A 25,801-nucleotide genomic window follows, 5' to 3' on the forward strand; every position below is an offset into this window, starting at 1 on the left:
CTCCTCCTCCGTCAGGGCCAGGGTCGGTAGGTTTTCTGGGTAGGTTGGGCAGATGTCACAATGGTTTTGGATTCCAATCTTGGCTCTGATCTTGTTGGAACTTATTGCCTGGAGTTCCACTTAGGGACATCAGTCCAGTCGTCTTTTCCGATCCCCAGCTTGTTCCAAGTAGGGGGGGGGGGCTTGGGTATGTCTGTATCATGCCATGGGGACTATTTCCCTGGGAGGGAGGTTGGCCCTCCTTGGTTCAGGATTCTGTCCCAGCTGTTGGGTTCAGGCTGTAGCATGACCCGATCGTATCCTGTGGGACCTGGGTCCTGAGTCCGGTAAGGTTTCTCCAGGTTGACAGTATTGTTGCCATGGTGCATGAGCCTTATCCGCTTACTCCGTCACATCCATCAGGTTTCCAGCTTTTCACACTCCTGCTAGTGGTCTTTTTGCCACTCACCCTCTCGGGGGGTATGTCTCTGGGCTATTTCACTCATTGGGGTATTTTGCGATCTTTGCAGGGGTTTTCTCGGGCCAAGCCTTGTTCCATTCCCCTCTCGTATCCTCTCATTTCACAAGCAGTTCATTCTCGGGTCTGGGTGTCGAGGGCATCCGGCTCAATTCAATCTTTCAGGGGATGTTCTGTTGGGTTCAGGGTAGTGTCACAGGTTCGATAGGGGGTTCTTTCTCATCGCCAAGTCAGGAGTCAGTGTGTTCTTTTGCCATTGCAAACACTTTCCAGTTACTTGCTGGATACGTACTGCTGCCATCCGAGAGCACACCTTTATCCGTGATGGTTCTTTACCTTCCCTTCTTCACCTAAATTTTGTGTCTTTTTGCCCTCTTCTCAGGCATACCGACCAGCTAGGCCAAGGCACACCTCAGGCCTTGGTTCTTAGGAGTATCGCATTTCCCGCTTGAAGACTCTGACTACAAGTTGAAGGCTGGCCGCAGGCCAGCCTGTATTTGTAGGAGGAGCCTGAGAGGGCTATTTAAACCTCCTCCTCTGTCAGGGCCAGGGTCGGGAGGTTTTCTGGGTTCCCACCCACCCGTTTCCCAGTTTCATACATTCTCATAGTATTTTGTTCTTATTCTTACATTCAGGGTATGCCCTCTTCTCAGGCATACCGACCAGCTAGGCCAAGGCACACCTCAGGCCTTGGTTCTTAGGAGTATCGCATTTCCCGCTTGAAGACTCTGACTACAACTAGATGTTATTATTGATCAGTAAGTTGTGATTTAACAAAGTAATTTACATATCAATAGACAGTAGTGACCAAAAATGATTGCGACAAGAATGAAAAATGATAGGCTCAGAATGATAGTCTGTTCTATTTGATAACATTCAATTTGCAACAGTCATGAGCACCAAATTGTCTGATTGATGACCAAAAAACTAAAACGATGTCCCATTTTCATACACAGGAAGACCTCAGCTGGGAGGAGGCTGTTGCAAGTGGCAGCCGGGAGGAGGCTGTGGCAAGTGGCAGCTGGAAGGTTGATCATCGCCCTCCTCCTCCTGCCACAGCTACAAGAGCAGAGCCACAGCCTGGAAGGAAGACTGGAGGGAAGTGCCTAAGGAAGACCAGAGAGTGATGGTCTGGGTTCAGTCTGGTCTGAAAGAAGATGCAGCTTCTTGTATGACCACAGCCTGGGGACATAGATGGCATCTGCTCTTCCTGATCTCTTGGACTTCTGGACCAGACTGTTCTCCCTCAGATATGTACTCCTCAGGCCACCAGTTTTGCATTTTCAAAATATTTCATGTCTGCCCTGGGGGCCGACATGCGTTGCCTTCCTGTTTATTTGTTTGACACCTAAATAAAGTTTTTTTTTGGTTCAAGAAATACTTGCCTATGTGTTTTACTTCAAAAGGGACAGTTTATTTGTGAGTAGGCAGGTACATTTCAAAAATACAATGTCAAATTAATAACAAGGGGCACCAACACCAAACAACCTCCTCTAGATTAAAAAAGAAAACAATAAAATAAAAAGATAATGATGTTGTTGTAAGTTGACACATAAAACACACCAAAAAAATTCCAAAGATGAGCAAACTATCAAAAAAGGAGATCTTGATTAAAAAAAAAAACAACCACAAAATTAAAAAAATAAATAAATAAAAATAAAATGATTGGGGAGATGTGATGAATTAAAATATTTTATTAATGAAATGAGGAAAAAGAATAAAGAAATACGTTTTGGAGAAGTGTGTGTGAATATGAGCAGCAAAACAACTTCATTCTTGTAGCATTATAAAGAAAAAGAGAATGCGCTGCATTAAAGAATTTTTAACATTGCAGCGTGACGAATAGTGATGGCCGAAATTCCGACGGGATGTTTCGTGAACGCGAAACCGCGAACGCGGCCACAAGTTTGCGAACCGCAACGTTCGCGGCGGACCCCATTGACTTTAATGCTAGGTGAACCTTAAAAACCTCCAGGTCATATTTTCAGCCACAAAATACTTACTAGCTGTGCACACATAGTCCCACAACATGGACACTGACATAACAAAAGTATTAAGTGAATCTGGGATCGACAACGACAAGCATTCTTTTTTTATCTGTGAAATTTTGACAATTCAGGAGCGCATAAAGGCCATGAAGGAGAGGCAAGGTCAGGGCAGGCTATGAAGGGGGTTCAGGAGATGATCAGTGCCACAGTCAGGGCATTCAGTCCTGTGCCAGTGTCCCAGTGTGCCAACCTGTGCTTGAGCCCCTCCCTCTGCCCGGCCCTTACCCCCACCTATGCAGGGCTCCACTGCGGGGGTCCGGAGGTGCCAGTCCAGTGCTGATCAGCTATGGTTCTGGCACTGCCTGCTGATTGGCTTCTCCACTGCTATCCCCCTCCCTGTCTGAAACCAGCACCACGATAGAGACTGAGCACTGACACCAGCACCGAGATAGAGAGCACTGATACCAGCACCATGATAGAGAGCACTGACACCAGCACCGAGATGGAGAGCACTGACACCAGCACCATGACAGAGAGCACTGACACCAGCAACGTGATAGAGAGCACTGACACCAGCGCCGAGATAGAGAGCACTGACACCAGCACCGAGATAGAGAGCACTGACACCAGCACCGAGATGGAGAGCACTGACACCAGCACCGAGATAGAGAGCACTGACACCACACCAGCACCGTGATAGAGAGCACTGACACCAGCACCGTGATAGAGAGCATTGACACCAGCACCGAGATAGAGAGCACTGACATCACACCAGCACCGTGATAGAGAGCACTGAGAATACACCAGCACCAAGATAGAGAGCACTAACACCACACCAGCACCATGATAGAGAGCACTGACACCACACAAGCACCGAGATAGAGAGAGAGCACTGACACCAGCACCGAGATAGAGAGCACTGACACCAGCACCGTGATAGAGAGCACTGACACCAGCACTGAGATAGAGAGAGAGCACTGACACCAGCAGCGAGATAGAGAGCACTGACACCACACCAGCGCCATGGAAGAGAGCACTGACACTAGCATCGTGATAGAGAGCACTGAGACCACACCAGCACCGAGATAGAGAGCACTGACACCATACCAGCACCGAGATGGAGAGAGAGCACTACACCAGCACCGTGATAGAGAGCACTGACAGCAGCACTGATATCAGAAACTCGCTGCGGGACCCAATAATATGACACCGCTCAACCTCTTCAAACAGGAGGCTCTGGCCAGAGGTCAAGCCTGCCCACCCAGTAGTCCAGGGGTTCATCACTCCTCAGAGCGTCCATATCGGCCGTTAACCCAATGTAGTCGGACACCTGTCGGTCTAGGCGTTCCCTGATGCTGGATCCGGACGAGACCTGTCCATGGGTCGGCTGAAAGAATGACCTCATATCAGAAGTCACCAACAGATCTTCAAACCACCATCTTCTTGCAGGCGTTGATGGATTGGTACCCGCAACTCTTTCTCTTGGAGTGGGAATTCCTCCTCTGCCAGCACATGAAAAAGCAGAATGTAGCAAGCTTTCTCGAAGCAAGGCCTGGAAGTGCTCCATTGTGACAGCACTCTGTGATGGTGGTAACATTTCCTCCATTTTGTGTTTGTACTGGGGGTCTAAGTACGTTGCCACCCAGTACTGGTCTTTGTCCTTTATGCTTTTTATATGGGGGTCCCTGCTAAAAACACTGGAGCATGAAGGTCCCCATTTGCACTAAAATGGAAGCGTTGTGGTGGCCTGGCTTCTGCTCATCATCCAAGATAATGTCGTCCTCCTCGTTCTCCTCTCCCCATCCACGCACAACAACAGGGATCCCAGAAAGGTTTAAAGCATGCTCTTCTTGCTCCTCCTCATCTGCCCCGGCACCATCCTCCTCTGACTCCTCTTCAGACTCGTGTTGTTGACTTGTCTCAGATAGAGTAGCTACCCCTGGGAATTCATCCAGCATTGTGACTTCCTCATCTTCCTGCTCCTGCTCCTCCACGGCTTGATCAATGACACGACGCAATGCATGCTCCATAAAAAAGGCATAAGGTACCATGTCACTGATGGCGCCATGGCTGCGACTGTGGCCATTTGATGATCTCATCAAATGGCCGCAGAAGTCTGCATGCGTCACGCATGAGCAGCCACTGGCGCGGTGAAAAAAAACCAAGCTCCCCAGAACCTGTTCTGCCACAGAGTTCATAAAAGTAGTCGTTAACTGCACGTTTCTGCTGGAGCAGCCTATCAAGCATATAGAAGGTTGAGTTCCATCGCGTTGGGCAATCGCAAGATGTCCTGGACCCCAGGTTATTTGACAACGAATCACTGCATGACCAAGTTTAAGATGTGTGCCATGCATGGCACGTGTGTAATTTTGCCCTGTTTCAGTGCACTAAGCAGATTGGCAGTGTTGTCACACACCACTTTACCAACAGTCAAATTGAGCGGTGTTAGCCACTGATCTGCCTGTGAACGCAAAGCTGAAAGTAGTGCAGGGCCAGTGTGGCTCTTGGCTTCCAGGCACAACAGACGCACAGCATGGCAACCTCTCACCTGGCATGTCGAATAGGTTCTGGGGATCTTGGGCGGCGCAGTGGAAGAGACGCTAGCAGCGGAAAAGAAGGAGTCAGCCGAGAAGGAGGAGGATGGAGTAGGAGGAGGAGAAGAAGAGGCAGGCCTGCATGCAATCCGTGGTGGTAAAACCAAATCTACACGGGTGCCACGGGTTACATGCTTGACGGCTGTCAGAAGGTTCACCCAGTGGGCAGTAAAAGTTATTTAAATTCCCTGCCCGTGTTTGCTAGACCACATGTCTGTGGTCAGATGTATCTTGGCACCGACACTGTGTGCCAGAGATACATTCACTTGCCGCTGAACATGGCCATATAGCTCTGGGATGCCCTTCTGTGAGAAATACTTCCTTCATGGGACCTTCCATTGTGGTGTTCCAATGGCCACAAATTTTCGAAAGGCCTCCGAATCCACCAGTTTATATGACAGTAGTTGGCGGTCTATCAGTTCTGACAAGCCAGCTGTCAACCATTGGGCAAGAGGGTTATCCGGCGTCATCATTTTTTTACGCTCGAACATTTGGCCCATGGAAGCCTGCCTTTTTGCAGAAAAATGTGAGGATAGCATGATGGAAGGTGGAGTGGAGGAAAATTGTGAGGAGAGAGGAGAAGGAGAAGTAGAAGACGAGACTGGATGGTGGGACCCTGGAGTGTGGCTTTGTGGGTTCCGTTGCTCCCACTGGGCTTGGTGATGGCAGCTCATGTGCCTTCTTAAGGCGGTCGTCCCTAGGTGAGTGTTGGGCTTACAGCGGCTTATGCGTTGACTGCAAAGTTTGCAGATGGCAACACTATTGTCAGCAGCGGACACGTTAAAAATAGCCCACACTGCGGAGCCGTGTGCCGGTGTCCTGGGAGCGCCAGATGTGACCGTACATGGTTGATGCCTCGCTCCTGATACATTAGCAGTCTGCTTTGTCCCTCCTGTGCAATCTAAGTTCCGCCTGCTTCTCCTCCCTATCTGCTGGTCCATATCTCCCTCTGAACTTCCCTCCTCTTCCTCTCTTGTGGGCACCCACATGATATCACTAGACACGTCATCATCGGCGTCACCTTCCCCACTGCTATAATTAGAGATCTCTGGGGACCAACACCGGGGACCAACCTCCTCCTTGGGCTGATCTGGATACTGTCATCAGACTGCTGAGTGGCGGTTGTTGCTACCTCCTCTTCCTGATCCAATGTCAAGAATGGCTGCGATTTGGAAATGTCTTGTGATGGGTCAAAAAATAATTCCTGTGACTCAAGCGGAAGGTATATGGCGGTGGTGGTGTTGGTGGTAGTGTCTTTGGGGGAGCATTCAGCAGAGAGTGAAGAGGGTGCAGATCGAGAGGATGAGGAGGGTACAGAAGAGTAAGGCTGAGTGAGCCACTCAACCAAGTCTGGTGCGCCCTTTGACGTAATCGCACGCACCTTCTGCAATTTGCCACTTTGGCTCAAGCCTGTTGTTCCTGCCCTACCCCTACCACCCCTGCGGATGGGCCTGCCTCTTCCTCTGCCTGTCATTTTTTAAATGACCCTGTGACAAAAGTCTCTAGAGAAATGCCGTATGTATGTGGAAGAAGGTATATAACATCCCGCTTCAATCTGTCCTTTTTGGGGGCCACTGGTCTATCACACCAGTTATAATACTTTTTTTAAATTGCGTTTGTCACTCTTTGTAGTATCGCTGCAGAACCGCTAGTAGTAGTCACAATGCTGCACAGTGGAAATGCACTATACTATGCTTTCTATATGTGCAAGTATTTTATATGTGTATTACACCCCTATATACTGCACACCAAATAGTACACCTATACCAGTCCTTAAAAGGACCTTTGTGGACCTAATAGTAGCTAGCTAGTGAATTGCAGACTTTCCCTGCTCCAAAAACCAAACTGTCCCTCCCACACTGAGAAAAGACAGCTGCAGAATCGGTCAGTAGCACAGCAGTGCAGTGCACTATATATGCTTTCTATATTTGAAAGAAAGTATATTATACGTGTACAGACCTATATACTGTACACCTATAAAAGGACCTTTGTGGACCTAGTAGCTAGTGATTTGCAGACTGTCCCTTCTCCAAACACCAAACTGTCCCTCAGCCCATACACCGATAAAAGACAGCTGCAAAATCGGGCAGCCATCAGCTCAGCAGCACAGGAGTCAAGTATAATATGCTTTCTATATTTGAAAGTATATTATACGTGTACAACCCTATATACTGTACACCTATACCAGTCCTTAAAAGGACCTTTGTGGACCTAGTAGCTAGTGATTTGCAGACTGTCCCTCAGTCCCTACACTGATAAAAGACAGCTGCAGAATCGGTCAGCACTCAGCTCAGCAGTCAAGTATAATAGGCTTTCTATATTTGAAAGAAAGTATATTATACTTGTACAACCCTATATACTATACACCTATACCAATCTTTAAAATGACCTTTGTGGACCTAATAGTAATAGCTAGTGATTAAACTGACTGTCCCTGCTCCACACAGTGTCCTGTCCCTACACTGACAAAAGATAGCTGCAGAATCGGTCAGCAGTGCACTCAGCAATCAGCAGCACAGCAGGCAGCAGCAGTGCACCAGAACCCTATATACTGTACACCTATACCAGTCCTTAAAAGGACTTTTGTGGATGTAATAGTAATAACTAGTGATTAAACTGACTGTCCCTGCTCCACACAGCGTCCTGTCCCTACACTGACAAAAGACAGAATGTAAAATGGCCGCCAGATCAGGTCTATTTATAAGGTAGGGGGAATGTCCAATTTTCCATGTGCTGAAATGTCTCAATTGGCTGTCCTGTACCCCATGATGGATGTGTCATCATGGGTCAAAGTTCTTTCACAATGTAGATGCATATGTCCGCTGCGCGAACAGCAGAAGAAGTCCGCCAGTTTGGCGAATCGCGAAGCAAAATTCGCCTCGAACCAACCACCAGACGAACCGCAAGGCCATCCCTAGTGACGAATGTGCTATATTGATTACAAACGGTAGTTTTACCTGACCGAGTGCTTCCGTCTCAGAATTTATTCTGAGCTTGCGTGGCACCCTGTCCATCGGACTAGGCTACACACGATCGGAACTGACGTGCATCGGATCATGTTGTCAGAAAATTTTATAGCCAGCTCTCAAACTTTGACGGTCGGATATTCCGACGGAAACAGTCCGATGGAGCCCACACACGGTCAGATTAACCGACAACACGGTCCGATCGGACATTTTCCGTCGGAATATCCGACCGTTTGGGTTACTCTGTTCATCCAGAACCACATACATTTTAACTGCTTTTTGCTTTTCCCCTGTGGAGTACACTGTTGCTAGCCAGATATTGGAAAATGAACATGGATTTATACTGTCACCACAGATTTTAGTGCATTTGGACATTACTGGAGTAGATGAATTATCTTTTTGCTCCTATCTTTTGGGGTTCAGTGATCTCTAATGGTTGATGCAAAGTATCAGGGTGTAAAGCTGTGATGTGTCTGTTACTGCCACATTCGGAGCAATCCGCTCGTATTTTGCAGTCTTTGGCTACATGTTTAGTGGATCCACAACACTTGAAGTAGATGCCGTTTTGTCTAAGAAAGGCTATCCTTTCCTTGATAGGTTTACCTTTGAACCCTTTCCACTTGTTTAGGGGGTGGGGCTTTTTATGAAGTGGGCAAAGTCTGTCAGAGCCTTCAAAGGTGTTTACCTTGTAGTTGCATAGACAGTTTAGGTCCTCAGAGGGTACAGTTTTCTTATGGGCGATCACTGAAGTCCTATTGTAGGCTCTAGGTGGCTTTTCTGCTTTTGGCAATTGACTGTTGGTGATGAAGGAAAAGCTGGGATCACATCTGATCTTAGCTTGCTGCTGCATAAACCTACAAAAAACAAAGAATGGGGGAAAGGGGACATCATGATCTTCTTTGTATTTGGCTCCAACACTTAACCATTTTTTCTTGTAGGTTGTAAGGTAGTTTCTCCACTATAGGCTTAGTACCACTAGCAGTATCTAAATGTGCAAGTCCTCTTAAATAGCTTTCTTCTTTGCAACACTGGACTTCCCAAAGAATATCACCCAGCTCTTGCAGTTTCAAATTGTCTCTGCTGTTTAGCTTAGGGAAATACTCCAGTCTTTTCATTAGAGCACCTTCAATTGCTTCTGGTAATCCATATCGTTCCTCTAGCCTTTGCCAGGCCATATCAAATCCTTCTGAAGGGATAAATATGTGTCTTCTTGCATGCTCTGCTGACTCAGGCCCAAGCCATTTTATCATCAGGCCTAACATCTCAGCTGCTGGTAAGTCTAATGCCCCATACACACAGTCGGAAATTCCGACCACAAAATCTATCGGATTTTTTCCGACGGATTTTGGCCAAAACTTGTGTTGCATACACACGGTCGCACAAAGTTGTCGGAAAATCTGATCTTTCTAAACGAGGTGATGTCAAAACACGTAAGTTGGGACTATAAACGGGCCAGTAGCCAATAGCTTTTGTCTCTTAGTTTATTCTGAGCATGCGTGGCACTTTGTCCGTCGGAATTGTCTACACACAAACTGAATTTATGCGATCGCATTTTGTTGTCGTAAAATTTTAGATCCTGCTCTCAAACTTTGTGCATCAGAAAATCCGACAGAAAAAGTCCAATGGAGCCCACACGGGTCCGACAACATGATCCGATCGCACATTTTCCGGCGGAAAATCCAACCGTGTGTTTGAGGCATACGTCTTTGACTGCATTCAGAAAAGAAAACTTGCATGCACAGTAATTATCGGGGCTGTCATCAAACTTGAGAAAGCCTAAATTAACCATTTAATATCTTACGGATAAGATATTTAGTGACATCTTGTGCGCTCTGGTGTTTGGGTTGTTGTAGTAAGGATTCACTTGGCCTGTTCCTCTGTGTCTCTAATGGTTTAATTGTTCTGGCACTGCTGACTTCATGAGTTTGTTTTCATACACTCAGGGGTTCTGCTGGTTCTGGTTTAAATTCAGCTGACTCTTGAATGGGAAACTGTTTTGTTCCATTGCTGTTTGAAAGCTCTTGGACATACTCCTTTGTATATTCTACTGAAGAACGGGGTTTCTCAAGCACCTCTGGGCCTTTGTGGATAGACCCACTTCCAGACCTCTCAATATCAGCATAAGCTGCGGCCTCTGCTGCTGCAGCGGCGGCTGCACACTGACGCTGAAGTATATGCAACTTTGCTTCATGTTCTGATTTTTCTTTCATAATGGCAGCCTCTTTCTCAGCAAATTCTAGCTGAACACGAGCTGCCTCTGCTTTGAAGTGAGCTCTGACTAAAAGGGCATTTGCTGATGAAATCTGACTGGACCTTGTTGATTTAGACAAGTGTGAGCGTGTATCGTCTTGCTGGACACTTGGCATGCTCTCCCTGCCTTGATGTGTCCCGGGTAGCTGATCTTCAGCCTTATACTGACTTCCTGATCTTAGACTCATTCTGTCTGTGCAAGACTAATATCTCCAGGCTTGTTGCACTACACCTTTTCACTGTTCCGCTCTCAAAACACTGACTATGTGTGGTTCTAAACAGACAACTAAACACTTGTCAGAGACTCCAGTAAATGGAAGCCAAATGATTGATTTGTCTACCGAAGTAATCCAAATGTATTTTACTTCTTTTTGAAAAGGTGATGATGTCTCAAGCCCCTTGGGAGAGAAACAAACATCCTGCATCCATATGGAATGACAATCTAAAATGGTTGAAGAACTTCCTAAACCAAGGGTCACTTCCTGTTCAGATAGCAGTGGTAAACTACACATTCTATATAAGTAACTATAATTACATTAGCTTGTAAAGGCAGCACACACATGATGACAGGCTTACCTTTAAACAAAGCCCTCTAGTAGGGCGCTAGCACCGCTGTCAGCGCTTCCATCTTCACCCGTCTTCCTTCTGGGTTCACAGGCTCTGGCTGTTTGAGTGTCCGGCCCGCGATGACTTCACTCCCACATATGCGCATGGGAGTCACAGCTGCGGCACTGCACTCTGGATTGATGGCAAGCTCAGTGTGCAGGCAATTCAGAGAACAATGTGCATGTGCCAGTGACATCTTCGGCTGCTTCAAGCGTGAATATCTCTTAAACACTGTATGTTTAGGGGATATTACCTGTACCTACAGGTAATCCTTATTACAGGCTTACCCGTAGGGACAAGTTTAAAAAAACAGTTTACTACCACTTTAGGCTGACTGACCTGTAGTTTCCTGGCTATATATCTAGATCCTTTTTTAATAAATGTTTTAATTTATAAACATTCATGTTATGCTGTCACCTACCACATTTGAACCATCACAAACAAAAAAAAAGACTAATGTGTTATAACCCCCTCCACTCCCATAATGCCTCAGTTTTATCCCTCAATGACCTCTAAAAAAAAAAAAATTACAGTGAGTACAAAAGCCACATGTTTTTTCTTATTCCCTGAAGGACACAGGATTCAGAAACTTTTGGGATGTCCAAAAGCAGGCCAACTGATGTGTGGGCAACATAGCTAACAGGTACCCTAAAAAAACAACAGAAAAAAAATAGGGACTGCCTGCAGCTCAACAAATTGCCAAAATGTACTTATGTCTACAGCTGCCCTCACATGAGGCCAGTAAAACTTATGCCGCATACAAACACGATCATATTGTACACAGTACGCCAGACAATTCGATCGTGTGTGGGCTCCAGCAGACTTTTTCATCATAAAGTCTGGCGGACTTAGAAAGTAGTTTTGACTCAAAATTTGTCCGCTGGACTTGGCTTTCAGCGGACAATCCAATGGTTCGTCAGTGTGCTAGTCCGGCGGACTAAGAATGATGCATGCTCTGAACCAAGTACAAGAAGGAAGCTATTGGCTACTGGCTATTGAACTTCCTTTTTCTAGTCCTGTCGTACGTGCTGTACGTCATCGCGTTAGAAATTGCCAGACTTTTGGAGTGTCCGTGTGTGGCCAAGTTCGTTCATTATAAAGTCCGGCGGATTGTTTGCCGGATTGTTTGCTGGACCAAGTCCGCCGGACAATTCGATTCTGTGTACGCGGCATTAGAGAAAGTGTGAACAGATGACCAAGTGGCAGCCTTGCAAATCTGGTTATAGCAAACAAATATTCTTGCGCATTAGTGTGAGGGCCGGGTGATTGATGACGCAAAGGATCGTGTCTTTGGCCTTGCTGCCCTCCTGGATAGGGGATATCCTAGTAGTCGCAGATAAAAAGAAAAAAAAGGGCGCACCAGCCCTGTGCATTATCCCAAGATAATTTATTAATAAAAAAAAATCTGTAAAATACTACTTACAAACATATGATGAATAAAAAGCTTGTTAAGACCACTTCGATGTGGCAATCAATCATAGAGCCGACAGTCTCCAGAAAGCAGAGGAGGAGGACCTCAGAACCACTGCTAGCTGACATGTTTCAAAGGAGTAGCTTCTTCCTCAGAACCTAGCAGTAATGACTCCTTCAACTTACTATATACACTTGTACATTGATAGGACACATCCCACAAGAGACCCAAGCCACCTTCCCCTAGAAGGGGTGGTACTATTGGGGGGTAAAAAGTATCATGACAGATGAAAAATTACACTTAGTTCTTATTAGTGTATCCATAGAGGAGACAACAGGCGCCTCCAGGTTAGAACTAGTAGCATTTAATTAATTACAAGTGCAATAATCCACCTACATCAAAGTTCTGGAAATCCGGCACATGTCCTATCCACACTGATGTGGCGTCCATCCGGTCCTTTAGCATAATTGCAGCTTTTCCAGGAGAAGAGACTCCCATCCAGCAGGATGTCTGGGAGGCTAGAGAGCTGTGACCGAGGCTTGATAGAAGCTGTAGGTCGATGTTGGAACGCAGCGTCGGGCGCGGTGATGTCACTGGTGCCACGACGGCGTTTCGGAGCATGCGTTCTGGCTAACAAGACAGGCGTGCTTCTTTCTCAAGCTTACGGAACAAAGGCTGTTAACAGCCTTATATGTGCATAAGTTTGCTGCCATCTAGATGGATGGAGTGGAGATCTTACACACACATCTTAAAGAATAGCAGCAGTTGATGTAAAAAGAAGAGAAAAAAGGAAGGGGGGGGAGGGGCAGCAACATTTAAATATACAAATCATTTAGAAAGAATTAAAAGATGACGTTATAATCAATAAAAACATGTATAGGTAAAGCATTTAAAAAGTATTACAATACATTAATTAATTTTAGCGTCACTATTACATGAAATAAATTAATACTGAAGAAATATAATAGTAGTATCTGATTAAAAAAAAATAGATTACTATATTAATTAGAAGTGGGCAATTTGATAAAAATAAATATGGATTTGAAATAAATGAAGTTATTTATAATAAAAAATAAAAATAAATATTAAAGTTAAATAAAAATGTGGAATATAATACAAAGACTATTGTATTGGGGATAAATTCAATAGATAAAATATAAATCATTATTAAGAGCCAGATGAGGGCCGATGATTTGAACACCAGAGACATACATGTCTACGTGCATATGCATACACACATACATTTATACACATATATGAATACATGTATAGTGTCTGCCAAGATTGTGCTCCCAATTAGTAAAATTAATTAATTGCATCAACTGCTAAAGAGACAGCTGATTGGAATAAATAGAGTCTTTCTCAAGTAGGGGGATATATTGTTTGGAAAAAAAGTGGGACCCTTTAACACCAAAATCCAAGGAAAAAAAGGTAGAGAACAGGAATTATGAGCTATATTGCATATGTCTAGAGCAAGCTTTTTCAACCTTTTAACCATAGAGGATCCCCAAAAAAATTTTTTATGTCTTGAGGAACCCTTCCTAAAACCAAATCACCAGGGCTCAATAGGAACAATGCTCCTTATATTGGTGATCAATAGGAAGAATGCCCCCCTTAAAGCTAAAAAGATATTTGGTGTCATGCTGCTGGTTTTGCTAAGTGGTGCTGAACCTTGAACTCTGTAGACATCATCAAATAGGTGGTTCATCTGCCACAGCTCAAGGAACCCATAGCAACCTCTGGAGGAACCCCAAGGTTCCACGGAACCCTGGTTGAGGATGGCTGGTCTAGAGGATACATTTATATCAATCAATCATTATAAAAACTAAATGAAAAGAATATTATGGCCCCCTTACAAAAGACAGTATATGAATTTACTTACTATTGGGTTGGAACGCCCACCACCCCACAGATTTCATTTTTACGATAATCATCATGATAAAGATAATGCCTAAGAAAAAAGAACAAAATTCTAATTATTATAGTATAGTGGACACCTCTAATGCCTCGTTTATGCCCCCAGGTGACAGGGTATAGAGAGAATAGATTCAATACATTACCCGTTCACAGAGCTTATAAAACCTCTAAGCCTCAGAGAGATTTTTTGCCATCTGTTTCGGTACCCATACTTTTAGGCCATTAGTAGATCCTTTGTGACATTTGGAGTGACGAGGAATGCTGTGTTTGTCTTTGCCTTCCTCAACCTTTCTCCAATGCTGACCAAACCTCTGCCGTAGTCGATGGATAGTACGGCCTATATAAAGTTGATGACAGGGGCAACAGAGGCAATATACAGCAATATACAGCATAGTCAGATGAACAATTATAAAATTCACTGATGTTGTAGGTTTTGCCTTTTGTGGTAAATTGTTTCTGACATGTTGCACAAACAGCAAGTTTTGCATAAGGGTTTTTTTACATTGGAACATACCATACAACGGAAGTAGACCTACGTATGCTATAGACTTGATGGGGCAAGGTTTTAGTTTACTGGGGGCAATTTTGTTTTTTATGTTGGGTGCTTTGCTATACATGACTTTGGGAATATTGGGCAATTAGGTTTTTAGATGTAAATCTTCCAACAGTATAGGCCAATGTTTCTTTAAAATTTATTCCATTTTTTGTGGTCCTAGTGGAATCTAGTGGTAAAACGAACGGATTGGTCAAAGATTCCTTTTTCTCTCTGAATTGGTGTATCTCATGCATAGTGTGTGTAGGCCTCTTTAATCAAAGATTCTGGGTAGCCTTTTTCTTTAAGTTTATTACTAAGTGAGTTACTTTGTTCTATAAAATCTGTGATGTTGGTGCAATTATGCCTAATGCCCCGTACACACGTGTGGAATTCCGCTCAAGCTTGGCTTGCATACATGCGGTCACACAAAGGTTTGCTGAACTTTCGACCATCAAGAAAGCAGTGACGTACAACACTGCGAGGAGCCGAGAAAATTAAGTTCAATGCTTCCAAGCATGCGTCAAATAGTTTCTGAGCATGCGTAGGAATTTTGCGAGTCGGAATTTGTACAGACGATTTGAATTTCCGATCGGAACCTTTTCTGATCGAAAAATTGAGAACCTGCTCTCAATTTTTGCTGGTGAGAATTCAGCCAGCAAAGGTCCGATGGAGCATACACACAGTCGCATTTTCTGACCAAAAGCTCTCATCGGTCTTTTGCTGGCCGAATTTCCGATCATGTGTACAGGGCTTAAGTTAGCAGAATTGCCCTCTAGGGATATTGTTTTTCCACTTGTGATAGTGGTAGCTCTTATAGTGTAGCAGTGAGTTGCTAGTTGTTGGTTTACAATAATTTATGCATGAATTACATCCTCAACATGGTACAATTCTAAGTCAAGAAAGGCCATTTTGTCTGCATCTGAGTGAAGCTTAAACCATGTGGATCATCATTACAATAAATGACAAAATCCTTACTGTCTTTAATAGATTCATTCTAGATGATAACAATATCATCTATATATCTGCCGTAATAGATAAGATGTTTAGAATAAGGGATATTGTGCCATATGTATTTATGCTCCCATAGGCCCATCAAGAGTTTGGCATATGAGGGAGCAAAGTTTTCTCCCATGGCAGTGCCTTGGACTTGCACATAGTATTGATCCTCAAAAACAAAATAATTGTGTGCAAGACAAAACGCTGTGCATTCCAGGATAAAGGCAACTTGTCTGTTGTTCATATATTGGTCCTGAAACAAGAAATGATCCAAAGCTGCTAGTCCAAATGTGTGAGGGATTGATGTATATAGTGAGCTTACATCTAGAGACATCCATATGTAGTTACTGTTCCATGAATAAGGTTTAAGTTGTTCCAACAGGTGAGTCTTATATAGGCAAAGGCTGAAGATAACAATCTAGATATTTTGACAAACCTGAGGTTATGCTGTCCATGGCAGCTACGATCGGCCTCCCTGGGGAATTGGTGAGACTTTTATGGAATTTAGGAGTATGGTAAAAGTAGGGTGTATGATAAAAATCCTTAATTAAGAAGGAGACCTCAGATTTTTCTAAAATATTGGATTGTGTGGCTTGTTTAATTAAAAGATTAATATCATGCTTGTATTCAGGAAGTGGATCTTTAGTTAGTTTTGATATGTGGATCTATCAGTAAGTAGGCGATAAACCTCTTTAGTGTGATCATCACGATCCTGGATGACAATTCCTCCTCCTTTATCTGCTGTTTTAATAATTAAATTTTCATTATTGGCAAAGGATTTAAGCGCTTTATTTTCTAGGGGAGGTTATATGGCCCAAATCCAAGGGGCATGATGCTGAATGAGAACATAGTTTCTTCATATCTGAAAAAAACATGTTATAGAAGGTAGCAAGATGTGGACCCTTGTGCCCCGCACACACAATTGGAAATTCCACCAGCAAAAGTCCGATGAGAGCTTTTGATCGGAAAATGTGATCGTGTGTATGCTCCATCAGACTTTTGCTGGTGGAATTTTGGCCAGCAAAAGATTGAGAGCATGTTCTCAATTTTTTGGTCAGAAAAAGTTCCTATCCGAAAATGCGTTCGTGTGTATGCAATTCTGACAGGCAAAAACTCATGAATGCTCAGATTCAAGTACGAGACAGAAGTGATCGGTCTGGTAAAACTACCGTTTGTAATGGACATAGCACATTCGTCACACTGAATTTTTTTTAAATAGTTTAATGCAGAGCATTCTCTTCTTCTTTAGAATGCTAGAAGAATGAATTTGTTGTGCTGCTCATATTTACACAGACGTCTTTCTTTATTATTTATTGTGATCTCATGCATATTATTTTTTTTTATTAAAGCCAGATATATCCATAATAATGTTTAGAATTATTTTTTATTATCTTTTTTTTTAATCAAGAACTCCTTTTTTTGGAATATTTTTAAATTATTTTCTAGTCATCTCCATAATTTTTTTTTGTGTGTGTCAAGTTTCCACAACAACATTATTATCTTGTATTTTTAAAGCTCAGGGAGGTTGGTTGGTGTCCCTTGTTAATTTAACATTGTATTTTTGAAATGTACCTGTCTACTCACAAAAACAAACTGTCCTATTTGGAGAAAAACACATAGGCAAGTATTTTCAGAAAAAAAATCTACATTTATTCTGGCTGATAACAAAATAAAGAGAGCAACGCTGGAGAAACTGCTGGAATTTGCAAAATCTTTCTACCCCAGGGCACACATCAACTATTTGGAAAATAAAATTGGTAGCTTGAGAAATCCATATAATGGGGAGCACAATCTGGTCTAGGACTCCCAGAGATCATGAACAGCAGCAGATGACATATATGTCCCCAGGCTGTGGTACTACAATAGCCTGCGTCTTCTGTCAGACCAGACTGAACCCAGGCCATCACTTTCTTATCTTCCTTGCAGCCTTCCATGGAGGCTATGGCTCTGGAGGTGGACCTGTGGCAGGAGGAGGAGGAGGAGAAGGATGGGCGAGCACACATAAGTACATGTTATCACTTATTTGATCACTCAACCCCTTCTGAATGGCCTCAAAAACTAATTTCTCACACCTGAGGCATTGACCCTCCTCCATGGGGGCTTTTGAGGGCCGCATTAGAGTCCTTAATAAGGCCCAGTGCTGCCTCCTCCACGTTACTCCCCTTCCTGGCCCTTTTTGTTGGAAGGCGGAGGGGAGGCACCTGGGATTGGGTAAGGCTACAGGGCCCTGCCACCTCCTACTGACACTTACCCCCACCCCCTCCTGGCTGACAGTTACCCCCACCTCCTCCTGGCTGCCACTTACTACCGCCTACTCCTGTCTACCACATTCCAGAGCCTTGTCCTGGCTGAGGTCTTCCTGTGTATGAAAAAGGGACATACTTTTAGTTTTTGGTTCATCAATCACACCGAAATTTCAGCTCATGACATTGAATGTTAATACATAGAAAATACTATCATTCTGACCCCAGCATTTTTTCATTCTTGTCACACTCATTTTTGGCCCCTACTGTCAATTGATATTTCAAACACTTTTTGTTAAATAATGAATTTGTTTGCAAGAATAACATCTAGTTAACAACAATCATTTTCGAACAATAAATATGTTAAAAAATACTATACCTGGCTCCAGCTGGGCTCCTCAACTTCTTGGAAGGGCCAGGTTGGTTCTCAGAAGCCTCAGCTGGAGTTGAGGGAAGGGTAGATGGAAGTGTAGAAAATGATTCCATGGGTTCCATCTGGTCTTCCAGAAACTGCATCCTGCTGTGGCACCACAGACTGGGTACATATACATCCTCTGCTGCAGCTCCTGATTTCTTGGAAGCCTGGACCTTTTTAAGCTCCTTCCTATATGCGCTTCTCCAGCTACCAATTTTCCTATCCACAAACTCGATGTCTGCATTGGGGACCTGCGTCTTCACATATTCCAGCAGTTTCTCCAGTGATGCCTTCCTAGCTAGTTTATTTCGATATTAGGGGTTTTTAACCTCCCACAAATTTCACATATCCCTGTATTTGTCTATAAAGTGGCCCACGAATTCATGGTCTTTGAATTGTTTCATATTTTCTGCAAGACAAAACACAAGACAAAAGCACAATATCAGGCTAAACTCTCCTAATCTTATCCCAATATAGGCCTCAATCTAGAATCAGTATAAGCCAATGATGTACCAAAGTTAAGATATTACCTTCGTTAGAAGGTCGTCCTCATTCCTCAGCACACCGAACGCACGTACGACACACGTGTCTTAACTTTCTATACACTGCATATGCGTGAAACTCTGCCCGGGTCGCCCTCCCCTGATGTTCTTTCTCAAAGATTCCCCACCTTGTTTCTTTCATCGCAGTGGGAGAGGAACATGGCGGAGACACAGCAGGTGGTCACTACTACTAATAGTAGTAGGAGGAGGAAAGCCCAGAGGCCGAAACGCCCCGGTCCAGGAGGAGGTTTAAGGCCTCCAATAATGTCCTTTGATTAGATGGTGGAGATGGTCCACATACTGAAGTGGGCTGACTGTGATGGAAAGAATGGTCCGTCCCCAAACCCCAATCTGCGAAAGGCCAAAATCATGACAAAAGTGGTGAAGAGTCTGCGGCGGAATTTTGGGATACGACGATCCAAGGAGCAATTAAGGAACGCTGGTCAGACCTAAAGTTAAGGGAACAGGATCAGTACAGAAGGATAAAGAAAGTGCTTCAAAAAAGTAAGTACTTGTGTGTTCCTAATATGATTATTAACGTGCATGCTGCTTCATGTGCTTTCCTTTACTGTTGTACAGTTTAAATCGTCGCACAGTAATCTTTCATAGGAAACATCGTTCGTTTGCCAACTAAATACAATGTTTTTAGCTGATACAGGGTTAACTACACTTGGTCATGCTAATTTGTGTTGAAATACGTTTAGGACATTGTTGTCTAGATGTCTTTGAAACTATAACGAATTTGGGTGGGAGCCCAAAAAAAAGCCTCTGACACTCTGCATGAATTTAAGGACAACAATAACATTTGTACACATTATAGGGGGTGTTTAGGGTAAAGCACCACAATAGAGCTGACTAAATACATTGTTAAGTGACTAGGCTAGGTGTGTATGGGCCCAGGATAGCATGCTGAGGAGGTTAGTGAAGGCAAATATGCATGTAGGCCAAAAAAGGAGCATTAAATGATTCCAGTATGTATGAGGACAAGGGGGACATTGACAGAATATTACAATCAGGGTAATTGTGGAATGATGAAAGCAATACAAAACATTAGCATATATTAAATACATATAATGTGATGTTAAAGGATAAAACTTAGCCTAATATAGTCCTTCTGCAGGACCTGAATAATAGCAGAACAGGATTCTGGAATAATGATCGCCAGAGCCTGGGGGGAGATGCCTGTAGAGAACTTGAGGTCCTGTAGACTTCTCCCCGTCGCCAAAGTACTGCAAGGTGACGACTAGCCTCTGCTCGGGAGAGATGGCTTGCCGCATGCAGGTGTCTTGCCTGATAATATAAGGGGTGAGCAAAGCCAACAAACGGTGAAAAATGGGATCAATCATCCAAAGAAAATTCCTGAAATCATCAGGGTTATTCTCCTGGATCTCATGCAGCAGAGGCATATGAGAGAACTGGTAACACTGGAGTAACCAATTCTTGGTCCATGAACTCCTCCCCACCCTGTTCCTAGACTGGGCTTGGGTCAAAGTAAGAACCCCAACACCAAGTCCCTGTATAGCACAAACTCTACGATGAGTACGTAACCGAAACATGGCTTCAAAACGATCGGCTGGTCAGAACGAACTAACCGAGCACACTTAGGAACAGCAAGGCCTGTGAAGAACGAGCTGAAAATCAAAAACGAGTGGACAAGAAAGCACTGAATAACAGATACAAACTGACTACAGGTACAAAAAAACAGATACAACCCCACAAGCACAAACTGAACAGCAGTAAAATTACCAGAATAAGCAGGAGTCTGAAAAGCGTGAATCGTCTGTCACCAAACTTCTACTAACACAAGATTAGCAGAAGGAGCCCAAAGGGTGGCGCACTGGGTATCGTACTTCCTTTTTTTAGTTCCGTCGTACCTGTTGTACATCATTTGATGGTTTGAATTTGGTGTGACCGTGTGTATGCAAGACAGCTTGAGTGGAATCCCATCGGAATCCCTTCGGAAAAACCATCAGAGCTTTTTACGACCAAAATTCTGATCGTGTGTACGCGACATTAGACTGATATGGATAGAAGACAGATTTAAGTTTCAAGGTAGAATGGTGGTGAAGTATGTAAATGTTGGGTATAGATATCCAAATTGATGTGTGAGTTGTCTAAATATAATTCCTCAAGTGTATATATGATGTTGGGCTCAAAATCAAACTCAATGGGTTCTTATTCCGGGGTAGACATCACATCAATGTGGGAGACATTATCAGTATCAGTTCGTCTTGTCTTTTGATTCTTAAAAAAACTTTTTAGGGTGAGATTTATGATATATTTGTTTAAATCTTTAAACAATAAGTATGGATCAGACTTATAGGATGGTGCAAAATTAAGTCCCCGACTCAACAATGATGTTTCTTCAGTAGAAAGAATATGACTGGAGAGATTAAAGATTTTTACAGTTTGCGAGATTTGAAGTGGCTTGCATCTCTGTTTTTTTCTTCCCCCTCTGCAGCCCCTCTGCCGTATTTTCTTTTTTTTGCGGGGCTACTGGAGAGGAGTTCATGACTAAAAAAGATTCATGGACCAAAGTATTTAGATCAATGTCTAGTGGTAGTTGTGAGCCAAAACTAAAGAGGCTATTGGTAGTAGCGGTAAAGGGTATAGTGGAGGCCCTGTGCTCAGTACTGAACATGTGTGTTGAACTAATTGATGTTGCCTCCATAGTAGAGGATGGAACTGTAGCTGCAGTGTCAGTCAATTTCATAGGGGATACATGTTGGTGCACTGATGCTGTATCAGGGGTCGTTAATACTCTCGAAGCAGCAAGTGCACCAGCAGAGGTAGTCTGTATTGCATCCTGTAAATGTAACTGAGTGGTAGAGGTACATGGCATAGTAACCATATTGTTTCTATTATAGAATTTTTGTAGATCCTTAAACAATTTACTCCGAGGGATGTTTATATCAGAAGTTGCCTTCTTATGAAGATTGTTTTTTTTTATAGTTTGATTTTTATGATTTGGATGTTTGGAATGATTAGACCCTAGAGTATGTGGTTGATTGTGAGGTATGGTTGATTTAAACAGGGGAAGAAGTGGTGGGATATGGGAAGTTGCAGAAAACTCTGGACTTTTTGCAAACTATATGCAGGTCCCCCCCCCCCCCCCCCCTCCCATTTTAGTCTCAAGCCCCTTAATATTTATATTAAGAACTCCATAACAAGGACTAAATTGATGGACTTTTTGTTATCACACATACCATGTGACAGCGCCACTATCCCCCATGTATTAGTGTATCCATAATCAAGTATTTCTCTTGTGGGATGTGTCCAATAAATGTACAAGTGTATATAGTAAGTTGAAGGAGTCATTACTGCTAGGTAGTCAGAGAATTCGTGCAGCAAGTGCCCATTCCTGTGCAGTAAGGGCTCGTTCCTATTCAGCAGCTGCAAATCCCCATTCAGCAACTGCTAATATGCATTTGCGCAGTCACAGAACAAGATGAGCAAGGACTGGAATGGGCATGCGCAATGGCGCATCCATATGAGCACATGCGTGTACACGCTAGCGTGCAAACACTAGTGTGTGCACGCATCCATAGAATTTGGCGCACAGCAACCCAATTAAACTGAGAGTCCGCCTGCCTTTAGTGCTGGATTGTCTTCAGCTTTGGTTTCTGTACTCCTGACTCTTATCCATATCTACTGACCTTATTCCTGACCCGGTTACATCTGACAACTCCCTTTGATCATCCCTGCCTGTCATATCTGGCTCTTACTTATATTTCTGATCACAGCTTGGACTTATGACTATGGCTCGGCCTCCTGATTTGGTACCCCACCACCAGCACGTTACCGACTTATGCCTGTTCCCGACCTTGCAACTGATCCTGATTCTGCACCTATCTGCCTGGCTCCCACTGAACAAGACTTGTGACCAGACTCCACGCTACCACTGGAAGGACTCCTGTGTCTTCAAGCTACAGCTCACAGCTGCCAGGCACCTGCACCCTTCCACTGCCCTAGCAGTCCCCGTCTCCACTACGAGGGGTGCTTGGACAGGAATTGTGCAAGAGGCCACAGTCATCATCTCGGGCTCTACAGTTAGGTACGGGACAGTACAATACAGCCATATGGAGCACAAGGGGGGGCTTCAACCTTGGAAGCACTGTGCCAGCAGATTTCTGCCCTTACCCAAGCAGTCCAAGGCCTGCAAGATGGCTACCATCAACTGGAGCAAAGAGCAGAGTCTCTCTCTGCATCCACCTTAATGGACCAGACAGCCACATCACTCATGACCCCTGCTCAAGCAGCCACAGTGCAAGCACCCACAGTAGTGGTTCCACGTCCATTCCAACACCCAAGAGGTTTTTAGGGGATCACATCAAGTTCCATGCCTTCAGAAATGCCTGCCAGTTATACTTCCTGCTGCAACCATGCACCTCATTGGAAAGCACTAAAGTGGGGTTCATTACTACCCACTACTCCAGGGGTCTCTCAAACCTGGGCACACCACTTGTTGGAACAAGCCAGTTCTCTTCTGAATACCATCAACTCCTTTCTTGATGAAATGGCTAAACTGTATAATGATCCAAAACGCACAGCAACAGCTGAATCCAGCTTACACTCTCTCCAGCAGGGTCGAAGACCAGTAGAGGATTGTGTAACAGACTTTAAGCAATGGAGTTCTGATACACAATGGAACAATGCCACACTTCGTTACCAGTTCCGCCTGGGACTTTAGGATGCACTAAAAGATGAACTGGCTCGAGTTGGGGTGCCCAGCTCCTTGGAAACTCTTATTCAATTATCTACTCAGATTGAACGTCGTTTGAGAGAGCGAAGATCTGAGAGAACAGGCCAGTTTTGTCCCATGTGGATGTTACCAAAGGTATCTGTTAATCCAGCTGCTCCTGCTCCTTCACTACCCCCTGCCACTACAGAAGTTCCTGAATCAATGCAACTAGACCTTCTTTATCCACCACTGTCACCAGAGGAAAAGCTACGTCATTGCCAGAAAAACCTCTGACTTTACTGTGGAGGAGCTGGTCACTATGCCAGCACTTGCCCTAACTAATCCTGTAAGTCTTATTCTTCTCACATTGATGTTCCTGTTTCACTTCAGGTTTCAGAAGGAGCACTCCGGGCTCAGGCTATAATTAATTCCAGTGCCTGTAGTTGCTTCATCGACCGTGCATTCGCCCAGCAACATAACATCCTGCTGCAACCCAAACAACAGAGATTTTCTATACAGCTAGCGGATGGATCAAGAATTAAATCAGGACTCATTACCCATGAGACTCAGCCCTTGCCTGCCAACATTTTGCCAGACCACCAGGAAATGCTGTGCCTAGATGTCATTTCCTTACTATTGTTCCCAATTATGCTAGGTATGCCATGGTTGCAAGCTCATAACCCCCAAATTAACTGTACCACCAGTGGGGTGATCTTCTAGTCTTCTTAGCCCTTGTACACACGGTCGGAGATTCCGTCGGAATGTTTCCTATCAGACCGTTTTGTCGATATTCCGACTGTGTGTGGTCTGCATCGGACTGTTTCCATCGGAATATCCGACGGACCAATTTTTCCAACTTGCTGGTAAAATTTTCCGACAAAATGCTCCGATCATGTGTAGCCTACTCCGACGGACAAGGTGCCACGCATGCTCAGATCAAATTCCTAGACCAAAGCTATTCGGTCTTTGCAATGCACCAGCCACTTTCCAACACCTTGTCAATTACATTTTCAGGGACTTCTTGGGCTTATTTGTGATTGTCTATCTGGGTGACATCCTCCTCATATTCTCAGTTTCACTGGAATTACACTGTAAACTGGTGGCCCTCCAGCTGTTGCGCAACTACAATTCCCATCATGCCTGTGCCTGAGAGATTCATGTTTGTAACTGTCAGCCTTGCAATGCCTCATGGGACTTGCAGTATCTCAACAGCTGGAGGGCCACCAATTTGAGACCCCTGCTATAGACTGAGACAAAATGGACTATACGCAAAGGCAGAAAAATTAGAACTTGAATGTCAGTCCATTCATTTTCTGGGTCTAGTGATATCAACTGGGGGTATGGCAATGGACCCTCAAAAGGTTTCAGCTATACTGTCTTGGTCCCCTCCAACTGATAAAAAAGGAGTACAACGTTTTGTCGGTTTTGCTATTTTTTACAGGAAATTTATTAAGGATTTCTCTGGCATGATAACACCCATTACCCAACTCACAAAGAAACAAGGTCTCTTCAGGTCTCTTTCAATGGACTGAAGCAGCTCAGGCCGCATTTGATAACCTAAAAGGATTGTTTACCTCTGCCCCAGTCTTGAAACATCCTGATCCTGCTCTACCATATGTTCTAGAAGTAGACGTGTCAGAAATGCTGTAGGGGCCATTTTGTCTCAGTGTCAAGGACCTAAGTCTCTAATGCACCCTGTGGCATTCTTCTCAAAAAAACTGTGCCATTCAGAAAAGGATTATGATGTGGGGGATTGAGAACTCTTGGCAATAAAATCAGCTTTGGAAGAATGGTGTTACCTCTTGGAAGGAGCAGCACATCCAATATTGATCTTCACAGATCACAAAAACGTAGAATATCTGAGAACTGCTAAACGTCTCAGACCTAGATAAGCAAGATTGGCTCTTTTTTTTTCATGCTTTAATTTTCACATTACTTGCCAGGATCTAAGAACATAAAACCTGATGCCTTATCTCATATGTTCACTGAAACAGAAGCTTTATCTCAACCAGACACTATTCTGCAAGCTGGGAATTTTCTGTTAATTCAATTGGATCTGATATCACAGGTCTGTCAGGCATCTCTGCGAGCTTCCCTGCCTCAGGGCATGAATTTCCAAGAAAAAGATGGACTCTACTGGCAAGAAAATAAGATCTTTGTACCTCAGAACTTGCGCACTACTATCTTGTAGGTCTGTCAT

Source organism: Lithobates pipiens, unplaced genomic scaffold, assembly GCF_037356315.1.
Source record: "Lithobates pipiens isolate NorthernLeopardFrog02 unplaced genomic scaffold, aLitPip1_a1.2 Scaffold_10, whole genome shotgun sequence".
In the NCBI taxonomy this organism is placed as follows: domain Eukaryota; kingdom Metazoa; phylum Chordata; class Amphibia; order Anura; family Ranidae; genus Lithobates; species Lithobates pipiens.